Source organism: Haemaphysalis longicornis, unplaced genomic scaffold (genome assembly GCF_048455015.1).
Source record: "Haemaphysalis longicornis isolate Haplotype H1 unplaced genomic scaffold, Haemaphysalis longicornis Haplotype H1 scaffold_3, whole genome shotgun sequence".
NCBI lineage: Eukaryota > Metazoa > Arthropoda > Arachnida > Ixodida > Ixodidae > Haemaphysalis > Haemaphysalis longicornis.
Genome location: NW_027526335.1, coordinates 125,763,459 through 125,779,780, shown reverse-complemented (window position 1 = coordinate 125,779,780; position 16,322 = coordinate 125,763,459). Strand labels below are relative to the sequence as shown.

Sequence of the window (16,322 nt, the reverse complement as noted above, 5' to 3'; positions counted from 1 at the left end):
TGGAATTGAGTGGCACTCATTGGTTATTATGTGCTCAAAATGAAGTCCATAACGCATTATCCCGGCCTAGATCTCTTTTTTTTTTGAAAAGATGGCGCACATTTCATTACAAAAAAAATACTTTTTTTTTCAATATTGACATTTTCCTGGCAATGTCCTTCGGGCGAATTTGCTGACATAGGCTATGACCACAGACTGCCATCTTTTAGAGACTAAATTTAGGGCATTTCTCACATGTTTAACCCGTGCAAAAGCACACGAACAAACAACAATCTGATGTTGATCATGAAAGCAGCGAAGATCAAGGATTCGAATGCTGAGATAGCCATTCAACACGCCTCAAGCTACCCTGACGTCATAACAGTAGTTTATGCGGAAGTCGAGAACGGCGTTTAGTCTTGTCTCTTCTGCCGAACAATACAGGTAAGGAAAGACTGTAGAGTTCCCCTAAATATTGAATAACGCATAACATGGGTTAAGCTTTGCAAGGAATCCCCCCCCCAAAAAAAATTAAATGTACGCTGGAGTGTTTCTTGTTTGTTTTTTTTTTACCCATTCATTTTGACTAGAGGCTGTTGTGAACGAAACCACGCGCCTTTCTAACGTGGACAATGCCAGTGGTTGGCGCTGGCCGCACGTAAAGGTGAAAACACTTTGAAGTGCCTGTCACAGCTCAAGAAATTAACCCTGCATAAGTTTAAAAAACCATTTCGAGATTTACCAACGAATGATATCATTCCCTGGTATACCATTGGTTTGTGGATCACTAAAGCTGATACCTTTCTGGAAATCTGTCTACGGGGCCACAGCAAGGATTATTTGCATTAAAAATAGAGTTGCATTTCTCGGTCTGTATTTGTGGCGTACGTGCCGCGGGGTTTTGAACGAAAAAAACAAATGGGTGGCCATGACAGTTTGCTCTATTATCTTAAGCAGTGCACTTCAACTCGGCGGGCATTGACAGCAAGGAAAAACTTCGTAGTGTCGAGAAGATTTGTTCTAAAACAAAGAAAAACAGAGACGTGGTTTCAGCATACAAAAAACAAATAACGCGTCAATAAACGCGTCTATAAACATGTCGAAAAGGCAGGTGTCTTCAAAACACACTAGAGAGTCACACAATGTTTGTCTGCGTAAAATAAAAAAAGATATTTTATATCGCTTCAGCAAAAAACGACTGCGTGTAGGGAGTCCTCAATGACGGCGTTTTTCCTTAACTTACTTCAGACCGCCGAAATGGAGGAAGCTGAAGGAGGTTTTTAAAATGCAAAAGAATGAAAGCAGCGGTCACGCGGAATAAAAATTTACACGTGCCTTGTCTACCCTGCTCGCTCTCGCAATCAATCATAAATAATGTATGGCTAGTTCGCCCGCCATAAATCTACGCTTCAAAATCGATGCTTCGATTTCCTCGCACGCTTCTGACATGAGCTATAATGGCCCTAAATCTACCTGTAGTTTTTTACACGCACTCCTCTTTGTCGCTCCCTCCGGCGCTTTCTCTTTCATGCCCCAACCGTTTCCACAAATTTGTAATGAGCCGAAATCGGAGGTTATCCGCCGCGCGGAAATAGCACGTGGCCGGCTAGGGAACGCCCGCGCGCCTAACACGGCACGGGGCTTTAATAATGAACGCAAATTGAAACGAGATTTCTTAGGCGGGGCTCCCAGAAGACAATCGCAAGGCCGGAGAGGCCGCGTGCATTGCAGCCCCAAGGCGGCTTTTTGTGGGCCTGGAGTGGTGAAGTGCGCCGTACAAAAAAAAAAAAAAAAAAACTGACGAAACAATAATACGGAGAGAGTCTCGAGCATACCTCCGAATAAAAGGAGAACCTCAGTGCGGTAAAACAAAAATGGTTCTATGCACCTTATTTTATGTGCAGAGCACTTTATGGGCTGGCCTTGGTGTCTTACCTCGTTGACGGTTCATGCGACTGCCGGAATCAGGGGGCGCAGCGAGATAAGGGACCCAAGTGGAGGCTTCTGTAGCGGCGTCAGGGAGTCACGCTGAGGCTTCGAAATCCGCGCGGTTTAAATACTCCCAACCGTTCAAACCTCGTGAACCGCTGGCGCTTGTCATACATCTCCCTGTTATTTAGCGCAAACAAAACTGCAGGTACATTTCAGGCAAAATCTGTGTATATAACCGGCAGCCCCCGCGTTCATTTAGTTAGGAACGCTTTTTTGGATCGCTTTTTTCTATTATTAGTATTCTCACTTTCTTACGTACAGCAAACTAAAAGAAAATGAACAAAAGGTACCAAACTGCACCTGTATGGGTTTCTGACTCCATACATTCTGCATAAAGAGGAAACAGAAACATGCTCAATTACAGTAGAAACACACAGAAAACCTACACATGGTATGTATAGGTACTAGACATTATAAAAAAAACGCATATCATATGAAAAAACGCGGTTACATTGCAAAACAAAAACATACGTATACAGCATCACACAGAAAATACAAACGAAGTCAATGATTTCTTGAAAGAAATAAGAGATGGGCACTAATCAATTTTGTCCATTAAGTCACTGTTTTTATTCAAGAGGCTAGGAATTAGCTGCTGTAAACATTGAAAGCCGTAATTGGCTCGGATCTTCGGATAGTAAGCGAAAAAAGCGGCCGTGCAAGAAAGAAACGGCGCGTTCGAAATTACGCAGAAAGGCTCCAGCCGCGTAAGAAAGAAATGGCGCATTCGAAATGCCACAGAAAAGCTCCAACCACGCAAGAAAAAAATTACGAGTTCGAAATGACGCAAAACAGCTCCAGCACTCGAAATTAAAGCAAGCGCAAAAAGAACAGAACTCCCACTGGTGCAGTTTCATGCAGGGGGCGCGCGAGCACTGCGAAGGCGGGAAATTTGAAATGCATTGGGTCGCATGAATGAGCGGATAACGGCGCTACAGCCCATTATGGCGAATCACTGCTCTGCACTTGCGACAGCTTTCACATTGAGTGGAACGGCTTTAATTTTTTTTTATCACGCTCGCACACGATGATCTTGGTGGCAATTGTATTAAAAAAGAAGAAACATCCCCCTCGCGAGGGGCACGATCAAATGCAGAGCATTTCTGCGGGGGGGCGCGCCTGCAAGTCGTATGGATTACGTATTGGTTGTTGTTGTTGTAATTGTTGTCTTCCAGCGTAGACATTGTCGATGAAGTCGATGGTGGAACGTGCCGTGAACCCCCTGCCGCGTCTATGACGCAACGTGGAGCGGCTATGACGCAACGTGGCGCGGCTATGACGCAACACAATCCAGCACAATCCACTTTAATCCAATCCAATCCAAATCCAAGCCAATCCAATCGAATCCAATCCAATGCCCCTCGCGAGAGAGTGTTATAGCGCCGAAATCGCAACCACGCGAACGTGTGATGCTGACGTCACGATCACGCCACAGATGTTAGCGACCGCAGCGCGCGCGAACGACATATGTGGTTTAAGCGCGAACCGACCGCGGCGAGAGAGCGCGATGCGAGCGCCCCACCTGTTCTTGCGCGCGATCCTAACGCGGCGAGAGAGGGTGTTGCGCACGTCCCCACCTGTTGTGCGCCCGAACCGAACGCGGCGAGAGAGGGCGTTGCGAGCGGAGAGAAGGCGAGGAGGACGCGGGGGAGAGGGCGCACCTCTGGCCGACGGTTGAATGAGTCAAGGATATAAGGCACGTTCGTAACCTTCCGTTCTGTGTCGGCTTTGTGGCTCAGTTGGTAGAGTACCGTGCACCTTGCGCTCCGCCCGCAGAGTCGTAGGATCGAAACCTGGCGCCGGCAAGTATTTATATAGTGTAGGGGGAGCGATGCGGACGCGGACTACGGACGCAAACGCGGGTGACATCGTGAGTTACTGAAATGCTCTGCATTTAAAATAAAATGGAAAGAAAGTTAAACGGTACAACACATGAGACTAGCCTCCTGTAATCTCCTAATACAAAGGTAAGCGGGTGCACTCTTAAGAAAAAGGTTGTGGCATTCACTAACGGAACACTAACAAGTTACTTGTCCCAGTATACACTAGGTAATTAGTAACTCGTGGTAGTAAAGTCACAACTACTCAGGGTTGCTAACTGAAGCAGGCAGTAAGAACCACTACTATCGCTAGTAAAATCCTAGCGATAACACCATTCCGAGGTACATGCGTTTACTAACTAACACGCATAACCGAGTTTTGAGCAGGACCTTAGTCTAGTGTATACTCCGACGTCCAGTTAATTTTCTAACCATGCAGTTGCTAGCGGCAGAGCCTACGTACCGTACCGAGGGGTAGTAAGGTTCGTAAGGAGTTAGTAAATACGGCCGTTACTCCCCTTTTACGGCCTTTTTATTAAGAATGTATTTCGATAACATAACTAAATTTATACATACGTTAAAGTGGCAGCGCCAACGTCTTAATCCTTCTGAAATGCACCATCGGCGGCCGACAGTATGTCGGCCACACTGAAACGCATTCCCGCATTCGTTTTAATAATATCCACTTTAATGCAAAATGTAGCCCTTCCGCACCTCTGTTAAGGCATGTGAACACTCCTGTTTACGGTTTTAAACGAATTAAGGCCACGGTTCTGGAATGTGCTTTTACAACTCATCACGATCATGAGATCAGAGACTCACTCTTATCTCATCTATAAATTTGGGCAGGCGTCATTTGGGATGAATGGAAGGTATGGGAAGCTTACATGTCTTTCTCTTGACTAAAATTTTCGTTCTATCTGTTTACTTGTTATAGATTGTTTCTTGTTACATATACATATACAGGGATACATATACATACATATACATATACAGGGATACATATACATACATATACATACACATATACAGGGGTTTATGAGCTGATAGGATAAGGCTATTCTGATGTATTGCATTCCCTCTAAAGTCATTTCACGTTGGGTGGCGACACCTAGTTGCAAATTTTAGTTTTAGTGTTAGCAGCGGTATCTACAGCACAACGGATTTGGCAACCAAAGTCCGGCCATGCATCCAGGAACGTATTTGTTTTCAGGGGAAGGCTGCACTGCCATCGTTAGTTTCAAAGTTTTCGCCCTGTACATGTCATCGATTTGACATGTGTTGTCAGGTTCGATATTGCCGCGTTTGGTGCTATTGCGTTCAATGCATATATCACGGCTGCAGGAAAAAAATTTTGACCACCTGGAAATGTTTAACGAACATCGAAATATGGACGCATAGGCGCTTTCGTTTTTCGTCTACATCTGAAAAACGACCGGCGCTGGAGGCGATCGAACGCACGTGCCTGCTTTCCAGGGGCCTATTAGCAACTTCACCATTCATACGGATAACACTTGCCAAGCACTTACACTGTGCAAAAGGGCGGCCTTTTGAAACTCCGAAACTCTAAAATGAAGGAGGGGGCACGTTTAGGGTGTGAGCCTTTGGTGTTGCGCAGTACAGCAATGTGGCAGCCTGAAAGCTCCTCTACACTCTCAACAAATGAAGCGCAAAGTCGATGGTTCACGCGGCCTGCAGGATGATGAAATATGCATTTTTGTTCGCTCAGCCTCGCAGTCTGCAAGCGCGACCAGCAGTAATCTATCATTGCAACATTAGGGCGCATACATCTCCCCCTGTTGCGACCGCGTATAGAGCGCTGATAGTGTTGTGGCTGCTGTGAAGGGCAAAGGTCAATGAGAGGTTACAAAGTTGCTCTTGCCGGAAAGAGAAAAGCTCGAATGAAATTGACTACGCATTATCAACCAATAGTGCTCGAACCGTTTCGTCGTGAACCTTTGACCATTATTTAGCTTTTCGGTTGTCTCGATTTGGGTTCAGCGGGCTCAGAAATAACGGTTTGGGTTCGGTTTACATGTATGTATGTATGTATGTATGTATGTATGTATGTATGTATGTATGTGTGTGTATGTATGTATGTATGTATGAATGCATGTATGTATGTATGTATGTATGTATGTATAGATTTATGAATGTGTATACATACATACATATTTGTTTATATAAATATATACATATATATCTATATGATATGGTAATATGTCATGCAATAGTTTATTTCCAGGCAGCATTGCCGTATGTCTGCCACAGAGAACAGACGAAGACGTCAACTGCATCTCGCCTTCTGATGTGGTATAGTACACCCGGGCGTCGTAATTACGAACACAAGTTTTACACCTACTGCTCAAGTGAACGCCACAACGACTCAAGAATATAATTTTAAAGGAATATAAGCCCAGTGTATTCTGCAAAACATTCTGCAGGGAAGCACACAGTCTGGACTTGAAGACAATGAGACCGTCGACACTGATGCTTAAAATATGAGCCTCAGTTTTCCCAGCACTGTATAACAAGACTCAGGCGCGCGCCCTGTGGCAGAGCACACGCCAGGTTGGATCCCAACTACTTTGCATAAAACCACTTCCGAGAGAGCCAGGATGTCGCCGCCACCCCCCACCTGTCACGTTTACATCTAGAAGCGGATGTCTTGTACGAGTTGCAGTAGAGTTCTTTACTCGCAGTGGAACTCATACCCAAGTTCCTAAATAAAACTAGTAAACGCTCACTGGTTCCACGCTGTCAGGTACGGTGGCATCCTCCAAGTCACACTTCGCGAAGCCATCTCCTTCTTTTCTTGAAAGAGTGCCTTGTAGAAATCCGCATCCGCCACGACTAACTCGGATGTTACGGAGGCTTCTCAGGGTGGCCTGGACTAGCATTTTCGTGGGCAGCTCACCGCAGTTCATGTTTTACTAGTTTGTTTATTTCGGTCTAGTATACTTAACCTAAGTAGGTTTGCGTGGAATTTTCTCATAGGTGATTTCTAATCCGAAATGTGCTTACCACGGGGCTCGGTCGATGGGAAGATCGGCTGTTCATGGTAGAGGCAGTCGTAAATCTTTGCGTTATGCAGAGGGTGTATGTATATAAGGCGACCAATCGTCGTCTTCATTTGTTTAACGATACAGGTCTGCACGAGCTACTATGGTGCCTTACAAAGCAACTATAAGTGCGTGCGTGATTCTGCCCCCTCGTTTCACCTGTCCCCTCCCTAATCCCTCCAATCCCACTCCCGGGTGCGGGGTAGCACACTTGAACTTGCACCTGCTTAACCTCCCCGTCTATCCATTCACTTTTTTCCTTTTTCTTGCATAAATCTTACCCAACAGTAAAATTTCGCTTTCCACGTCTATAGGAGACGGCGAAGCGCAAAAGTACGCATTTACACTTAAATTTCATTAATACATTTGGAAAAAATTATTTGGACGATTTGTTTGAAAAAAGCATTGTCGGGGAGGATTCCACGGGTGTAATTAGGGCAAGTGGTCACGTTAGCGGGAGTCGCCTTTTTGTTGTTTTGCTGTTGTTGTTGTCTTTTTTTCACTAACAGGTCAAGGATGACTCCACCGTTTGATGTTTTTCTCTTCTGGATTCTAAAAAAGCGTCAGTGCTTAGATCATCGTGCCATTAGTATAGCTGATCTCGGTATCATTTCACTGCTACAACTTGTACCACTACTTTTATGGGTGAAGTGTTTTTTTTTTCTTACCGCTGCCTCACAGTTGCTTTTTGAATAAAAATTTGCCGCTATTGGAGACTCCTAACAAGGGCATTCTAACCTCTGTTTTCTTTGCTTTGCAGGTAAGCCCAACATTTCGCTTTCCCCACGCTGCGTCTTATGCATCAATAATCTGGCGAAGGCGACGAGAGGTCTAGGATTCCCGTCACGGGGCTCTGGAAAAGGTAAGGGAGACAACTGATGACTGCTTCCGTTCAGCGAAACATTCTGCTGAGGAAGCGGTTGGCGTGGCAATTTTTTTTCGTGAATGGCAGTGCAAACGCTATTTTTAAAGCTTAGTGGCCACCTGCCACTTTTATACTTTAGGAATAATTGGTTTATCGTCTGTGCTCGCCAAGGAGGCTCAGTGTATGCTATGTGTTCTTTTTGGGCTTTTGTTTCGTGGCGCACTCAAAGGTTTATTGCGAAGCAAAAACATTGTAAATGCTCTGGAACGGCTGCAGAAAACAATTCTGCTTTCTCAGAAGACTTGCAGTTGGCGGGAACTTGTCGTGCTCCATATTTTGAATCCAGGACCAACATTGTTTAGTCCAGTTTCTTTTCAAATAATCTAATTAGGTGGTCGCCTGTTTGAAACACGAGAGTCCATATATGGTCTAAAAAATAGGGGGACAGACCGCTGGTCGTCATGGACTGCAGGAAAATCCCCTGGATAAAAAAAAGCTCAATTGCAAAGTATGCTCTCAGAAAAACAACTTTCTTTTCAGTAAGTAAGATTGCACTGAAGTGAATTTTATTTCTCGTTGTGGGAAGGTACCTCACCGAACTGGCTTCTCCTGAATATCGCTGTAAATCTCTATTGTAAGCTATATTGTGAAATTCATCTAGATCTGAGCAAGATAGCCAACACTGCAACAGAAGAGGAACAACGAATTACGTACCACGCATTAGTGGCGCAACATACGAAGTTCTGCGAAAAGCGAGTCTCACTCAAAGTAAAAAAGTAAAAGTCGCGAAAACGTGTGCGGAGTGCAAAATAAAAATGAGGTACCTTTTTGAGAGCGTGGTAAACTAAAGGAGCAGAGTGGCTAGTTTACGTAGAACTCTTTTGCCTAATTGACATCTAGCACGCGCCACCAAAAGGTGAAGGCAACCCCATCGCGATAAATTGTTTTCTGCTGCTCTAGCATACCGTAAACGTTATTAAGCATATGCACGCATGTCGCTCGTGGGGCATTGCATCGTACGTTGAACATCTCACCGAAACCGCACTGAAAAAAGCTGCGAGAATGGCTATTACTTCTGTAGACAGTGGCTCGATCTTGATTAAAAAAAGCCGCAAGTACTGAGTGTTTTCAACGCTACCTTATTTTTTTCATGTACTTCAACAGTGCCTCGCAGCTCGTCTTCCCTATTTTTAATAGAGAGGGGCGTGAAAGAGGCGTGCGCATCATACTCGTTCACGGAAAAGTCAATTTTCTTAATCAGTTCGAACCTCTTCAACATTCAGCTGAGAAGGCGGCGGCATAAATTTGCGTGGAAAAAGGAATAGATAACCGATGGCTGTACTGAACAAGGTTTTGAAAATGATGGCAAGTTCGCCCTTTCTCACGAATACTCCGCGCGAATATGACGCCTCCTTGGAGTGAGGTGATTACCCATCAAGATAGGACGAGCAAAGAAGTCACGCCCTCAGGCACCGTCATGACGCCTAGCCGCACTTTGGAAGGCGATATTCTTCTTGCTTTTAGTTTACATTTTTATTTGTCTGTTCCTTTCTAGCAGTGAGCATATCCTCCGCTGGCATGCTTCTTTCGGTTCTTCCGTCTGCGAGAACTACGTATACTTCGGGCTGGCGTAAAGAAGACGTCTTCATAAAATGGAAGATTGAGCGAGTTGGTAGATATTCATAGTAGCAGCGCTAACAACACTAGACAAAGAGAAGATGGCACAAACACAGCGCTGTGTTTGTGCCCTCTTCTCTTTGTCTCGTGTTGTTAGCGCTGTTACTATGAATCTTCATAAAACTTTGTTTAGAAACACCAAGTTTAAAAAAAGTGTTGAAGTTGCTTTTTTACTGCGACGCAGTAAATTTCTAACCCACCCAGTTTTCATTCAGGTGAAGCCGCTTTACTAGGCGCCGCCCCGGCGTTCCTTTTCGCCCCCGCCGACCCCCCTTTCGCAACTGTTATTTGCCGTTGTTTTTCACAATTACGCACGCGCACATAAATGGTGGCCGGTTTATGCGTGCACATCCGGGTAGTGGAGGGACGAAGTGGGGGGGAAAAGGGGTGCATGCGATGCTATAGGCTTCATACCCTCACTGATGACGGGTCCATTGTGCCGGCGAGAGGCTTACACGTGGACGTCAAACAGCCGAGTGCTACCTGTATGGTGTCTTCGCTGGTCGAGCGGATTAGGTTGCGTGTTACACAGAGAGCACGACACCTGCTACGCGAGAGGGAAACAGACAGCTCCATCGCTGTTCGCTAGAATAAAGCGTGAGCCCTTCCAACTTCGACCCAGCTAATAAGCCAGGAAGTACGTTCAATCGCAAATTTCAATCAAACGTGGTTGGTTTCGTGCAGTCCGTCGACTGCGTGCAGCTTCGTTGGTCATCCATCTTCCCAGAATGATAGGCATTAATCTTTGTTGGCGACGACTTTTTTTAAACAGAATAAAACTGACTTTCATTTTCATGGCTGCGTACTACCCTCTTCTATTCTATTGTTCTAACTTGAAGTTTATTGAAGAGCTTGAAGTATTTTGCCAGCTTGATTGTCTTCCAAATGTATGTCTGGGATGGAAAAAGAACAGTCAATGCTTTCTCTTATCGAGCTGATCTTGCAACAGGTTAGTGGCAGTGATACCCAATCTTCTTAGATCGGCAGGGCCACGTGTGGCGCACCCGTCGCGCGAGTTTGCTCGTCTGCGAGTTCTCCAACAATATTGCGAACTCTTTTGGACACGAAACGCTTATTGGACGTCAACCTTGGAGAATAGCTTGAAGCATTTACGGAGAACTCGGTTTGTCTCACCGCATCGGTTTTCAGGTTAACAAAGTCAGTGCCTTTCCGCTCCGTGACGAAGGATGACCAACAAAGCTGCATGGAGGCGAAAAGCAAAAACGTCCGTGCGTTCCAGATTTCGGTGCACGTTAAAGATCCCCAGGTGATCAAAATTAATACGGAGCCCTCCACTACGGCGCGCCTCATCGCCTGCGCTGCGTCCGCGCGCTAAACCCTACAATCAATCAATCAATCAATCAATCAATCAATCAATCAATCAATCAATCAATCAATCAATCAATCAATCAATCAATCAATCAATCAATCAATCAATCAATCAATCAATCGACAAAGCTGTGGTTCCGAGCCTCAACGCGAGCGACAATATGCTTTGACCTGGTCGTAGTAGTTAAGGAGTGCAGGAAGCAATACATGCTTGTTTGTAATTTGCGATTGAGCATACTTCCTGGTGAATTACCTGAACAAAACTTTCAAGAACTAGTTTCATTCTGGTGGACAAACATTGGGCTCTCCGTTTCCCTCCCGTAGAAGCCCATGTACTAACAGCAGACGAGAATACCACAAAATTTACAACTTCAGTGTGAACTATGTAATTCTGAAAAGTATAAAGTGAGAGTCGTCTTAGCTTGAAGGAGTCGTCTGATTGTCATATAACTTGTTTTGGAATAGTTCCAATAAAACGAGAGTTACAGCCACTTTTTATTATCATACTCCCTAAGTATATGAATGTGTTCCGCTGTGCAACACTCAATGTGGGAAAGCCATCCCACAAGGACCAAGCTTACAACGATAGGGCATGTTTTATTTTTTATGAGTTTTTACACGTCGAAAATGTGGCGCAGTTATACAATCCCGGAGATTTGAGTGCGCGCCGCAACGTGGCGCTGCGCTCGCTTGCGATTCTTGCCTACATCGCTATGTTGCCGGAGACGATCTGCTGGAAGCTAGCCATCGACAGCTTTGCTGTAAAAGCAACTTGTGAGCACCTGGTAACAACAAAGGTCTTTACCAGTCTATTTGAGTCTCTTTCGTTCCGTGGTTGTTCAAGGCCACTCGCTTTATCATTCGCGTTACCTGGTTGCCGCCCTCTAACACCGTTCACCGACGTGATGTTTAGTGTCGTGTTGAAAAAGTGTCGTCAAGGGCTCGGTCGGATCTACTGTTTAAGAAGGCTGGCTAAGATGTCCCCGAGCGATTTTGGCAGGTCTTGTCTGAGCTGAAGCTGGACACTTCTTGCGGGTTGGTTGTCAGTGGGCTAAAATTTTATTTTGGCTTTTAGGTCCAAGGGTTTAGCTCTCAGCGCCATGTTTTGTGCCCTTCACCTTTGGTGTTCGGTTCAAAGTGTTTGAACTTGTGCGTTTTGTGTGAGTGTGGGTATGAGAGGTCATTTCCTTCTTACCTGGCTCGTCTTCTGTGCTTTGTCTCCCCCCCCCCCCTGAAATGATCTTCTGGTTGCAGAGAGGAGTTTATTCAGATTGAATCTCATGTAACTGTACTAATCGTGTATAATTGCAGGCAATTTTAAATGGAAATGCGAGCGTAAAGTACGGCGAGACAAAATTCAGTAGCGCGAAAATACAATTCAAGTCAACCAAAAGCAATGAGATTCGAAATTAGCGTGGAACTTAGGTATACACCGTTTCTTACCCTCACCTCTCACCGACTCCGCTTTTAAAACGAATCTTTATATGTCTCAATAATGGCGCGTGTCGAGTCGGAAACGCGCTGCAGGAAACCCAACTTTCTCGGAAGGTGCAGCACTTTGGATTTGGAGAGGGGTGCACGGACGTGAAAAATTAGACAGAAAGAAAAATTATGCACTCCTTCGTATAAACGACGAAGGTGGTAAAACGCGAAGCATTCTTCGTGCGAAATGGTGAAGGGTCAAAGTAAAAGCCTCTGCGATCAAAACTCCTAACTGCGTGCGAGTCAGTCAGAGCTCAATAAATTCAAAGTCCAAACAATCTGCGACTCAGTCTAAACTCAGACAACAACCATCCTCAGACTCAGACGTTCAACCACCCTCGTCGTTAGACGGAGGGGTGCATAATGTTTCTCTTTCATATGTGAAGAAAAAACACTCGGGCATTTTGGAAAAAAAAAACATTTCATCATATGCTCAGTTCCCAATCCAGCCGAAGACGTCTATGCTATACTAAAATATTTTGACGCCTGCACATGTACCAATTTTGCTGCGCCGTAGCGGTCTCTTTATGCGACGTCCCTTTTATCTTGGAAACTTGGATCTCAAGGCGGTTGCAAAAGCTTCTAAAAGTTTCGCGCCATGTGCAAAACAAAGAAGTTTCGGCGTATAGTTGTTGCGTTAGATGAGGTGCAAGATGAATACAGTCTCGAAACTCCCGGCGCTGGAGGTGTGAGTCCAACAGCAAGACAGGGGTGCCTTAGCTCTGTACAGTATACACAACTCTGGAGAACCTCAAGGTGTGAAGGGAGAAAAAGTGTGTTCTTAGCATTCGCCTCCTCGTTAAGAAAGAAAAATACGCCTTTGCAAAGTTTACGCAACGCAGCCAAACGCGGTGACGGCTTTGGTCTGCGCACGGCTGCCACGTTTGTGTTTTCGAAATAACCTTTTCTTCTTTGCGGGCTTTTCTACTGGAGTCGGTAATGCAACAGCCTTGTCGATACCGTCTTTCTGCGTCGTTTTCGATCGTAACGCTGCCGTAACACAATCGGTATTCCGCGTTAGACGCGACGACTTGCTTGCTAATGCTCAAAACCTGTTTTTAATCCACCGAGGCTGTGTAAAAATGTCCTTAACGCGTTGCAATAATGGCCCCGTCTCGCAGAAAAGTCGGCGTCGACGGCGGCATTGACCCTTTGCGGGGCATTGGCGTGAGCACAAAATCTCGTGGAGCCCTCTGTGGCGTCCAGTTAAACACCCGGTATCACAAGGCATCAATGGATGGCGTTGGAATGGCAAGCTTTTGAATGGCAAGGAATTTGAACAGGAATGGCAAGCTTTTGGCACTTATGGGGGCCGCTTTATGCTGACGAGCCCATGATAAGGCGAAATGAACGGGGCCCGATAACGCTATCTTGTTTTACGTGTAAAGCTGAAGGTTAAGCCTTTTCCAAATAATGTGAACAGCTGAACGAGACAAAAAATGTACGACTACAAGAAGACGAAGAGAAGCACTCACAGAGGAAACTTATCTTGTTTTATCATTTCTCCTTGCTCTTATTTATCATGGAGGAGCACGCTGACTGAGCACACCCACAACACGCGCAGTGAATTGGCTACCGGCTCATACTACAAGGAGAGTCAGTTTTGCACATGCCGGGATTAAAAATCAATAAATCAATCAATTTAGCGTTTGATAGTGGGGTTTAAAACGACTCTGCAACACTCCTGATAAACGCTTTCACTGTTTTCCCCGGGTCTGGAAGCACTGTGAAAGTTACCGTTATCGCTAGAACAAAGCCCCAATGCGTGATTTCTCGTCGCATCAGATCCTCCTTTTGTTTGTGCTTTGCTTTGTGCCGATTTGTTGAAGTGGCTACTGAATGCCTTAATTGCTAAAACCTAAAGGAAGCCAGCCAATAGCCGCTACACTGCTCTAATGACGTAATTTAAGCACTCGAAGAACGCTAACGCCCGGAAAGAGAGAAAAGTCTTTTGAGTATTTTTTCAAGTTACCTGCTGGGCATACATCGGTAATTTCTGGCTGATGTACTTCGTAATCCCCTACTCTAAGTACTGAATGTGTTCACTACTGTCTGAAAGCCTTTAAGACTTAAAGAAAAGCTGAGAAAAGTGTTGCAGGGTCTCTTTATTACGACGAAACTGCAAGTGAGCTATAAGGTGGCGAGTTATTGATGGCCCTCAAATAATTTTGGCCCCCTGAACGTGCGCGGAAATCTCGAACACACGGATGTTTTTGATTTGCGCTTCCATCAGAAAAGCGTCACAGTGCCCGGTACCGAACCCGCGTCCTTGGGCTCAGCAGAACAACGTCTGAATCACAGCGCCACTGCGGCGAGTGGAGAAAGGAAGGAGTGCTAGGAAATTCGTCGCATAGACTTACTCTTACAGTGGTATTGACTATTTCACGAACACTTGCTGTATATCACATATCACGTGCTAGAATTGTGCCCTTCTTCAAACACGATTTGCAGTCTCTGAACAGGCAATCTATTGCTAGAAAACTGTCAGTGGAACATTCTACATTGTTGCATTGCTCTTTCTGTCGATAATAGAAGCGAAAAGAGGTTTCCCCGAAGTATCACCTCCCCCCCCACACGGGTTGCATGTTCCGTGTCATACCCTCGCCTTACTTCGACGGCGTCTTCTGGATAATCCAGTGCACCTATGAAGCGCAGCCTAATTGGAATTATTAGTGAGAGTGCTCATCTTCCGAGCGTTTATGGAGCGGAGAAATGCAATTTAATGTTAATAGAATTTCTGACATATCGCGTGCGTGCAAAATTTGTCCTATTTTCAGCCGACGACAACTGGCGCACTTATCGCTTGCGGGGGGGGCAGCATCCGTTTCGCGACGCGGACAAACACCAGTCTTGTGGTTTCCTGCCTTAGTCAAACGTGAAGAGGTCTGTCGGTCACTACTCGTGCTTACTAAATGGTTAAATTCTTTTGCAAGAGCTTTCTTCAACTTGGGACTGACAATACCTCGTCTGAAAAGCTTAATTTCAACCAGCCGAGTGATAAGAAAGAGGTCTAAGGCGGCAGTAATTTGGGCGAACTCATTTTTGAATTTTTTTTTGATAAAGACAAGGACAGTGCATGTGTCGTCCTCTTTGCTTGTACTTTCCTAAATGCACTGTTGAGCCAAAAACAACATGTTCAACCACGTTCGGAGGATAGGCACCAACATGCGTGGCTGTTCAATAACGACTGTCTCTCTCCCTTCGTCATCGTCATTTTATTAACAGCGAAGATGTTTAGTAAAGCGGTATTTTACGTGTCCGCAGTTAAAAGTACAAAGAAAATGCCGAGCTCAAGTGAGCGCGCGAACCACGGTGGTCGCCCAGCGTCGCCGCCGCACGTTTGTCAAGGGAGATTGGCCAATACTGACAAAAACAAACTCCAGAGTTCGCCGTAATCGGGGCAACACTTGCTCGAAACAAGAATGACGCGTCATGGCGCACGCCCCTCCAATGTGATGTCCCGTGATTCTCACTTCCTAAAAAATAAAGGGAGCTCACACTTATAGCAACAATGATGGCATAAAGCTCGTTGCGGCAGCGAAGAAGAAGCAAATCGGGTGCAATTGCGGACTTAAATCGTCCTGCTGCTCGTCTAGGTTGCGTACAGCTACGGAACGCTTCGTCTTACGCGTTATTTTATCCGCAGAGTTGTGCAGGCCGACACAAATCCGTTCGGCGGAGGCAGAAACCCTAAAGCCCCAAGAAAAAAAACGTGGTTAGGGCGGTCCTCGGAATTTAACCCCGGACCTCTACTGCGTGAAATCGGCAACCTAGCCACTGGGCCACCACAAAGGCCCGAGGAGTAGGGGTTAGCAGCGGTTGGAGATAATAACATGTGCAGCCACTTGGAACGAAAAAAAAAACGCTTCCCGTGGTCGGAATCGAATCTGGGTCCCGCGCGTTATGAAACTGGCTTCTTTCCGATTGAGCTATTATCGCACTCCGGGAGCACAGCATTTCCTTTGGGTTCGTAGCCCGGGAGTTGGCTTTCGACTTGGCCGCCGGTTCTATCGCATGCTAACGCCGTCCACTTTGGGAGAGATGGGAAATCCTGCGGACGAAACGATCCGGCGAGAACTTTCAGCGGGCAACTTCGTAAACAAATGCGGGGTGTCA

At 45.6% G+C, this 16,322-nt stretch overlaps 1 protein-coding gene across 1 annotated transcript in view; it reads left to right on the top strand.

Annotated features, from left to right (window-relative positions):
- The window catches only part of Sh (Potassium voltage-gated channel protein Shaker), a 621,315-nt gene that overhangs the window by 364,830 nt on the left and 240,163 nt on the right, over window positions 1-16,322 (top strand). The window lies entirely within an intron of this gene.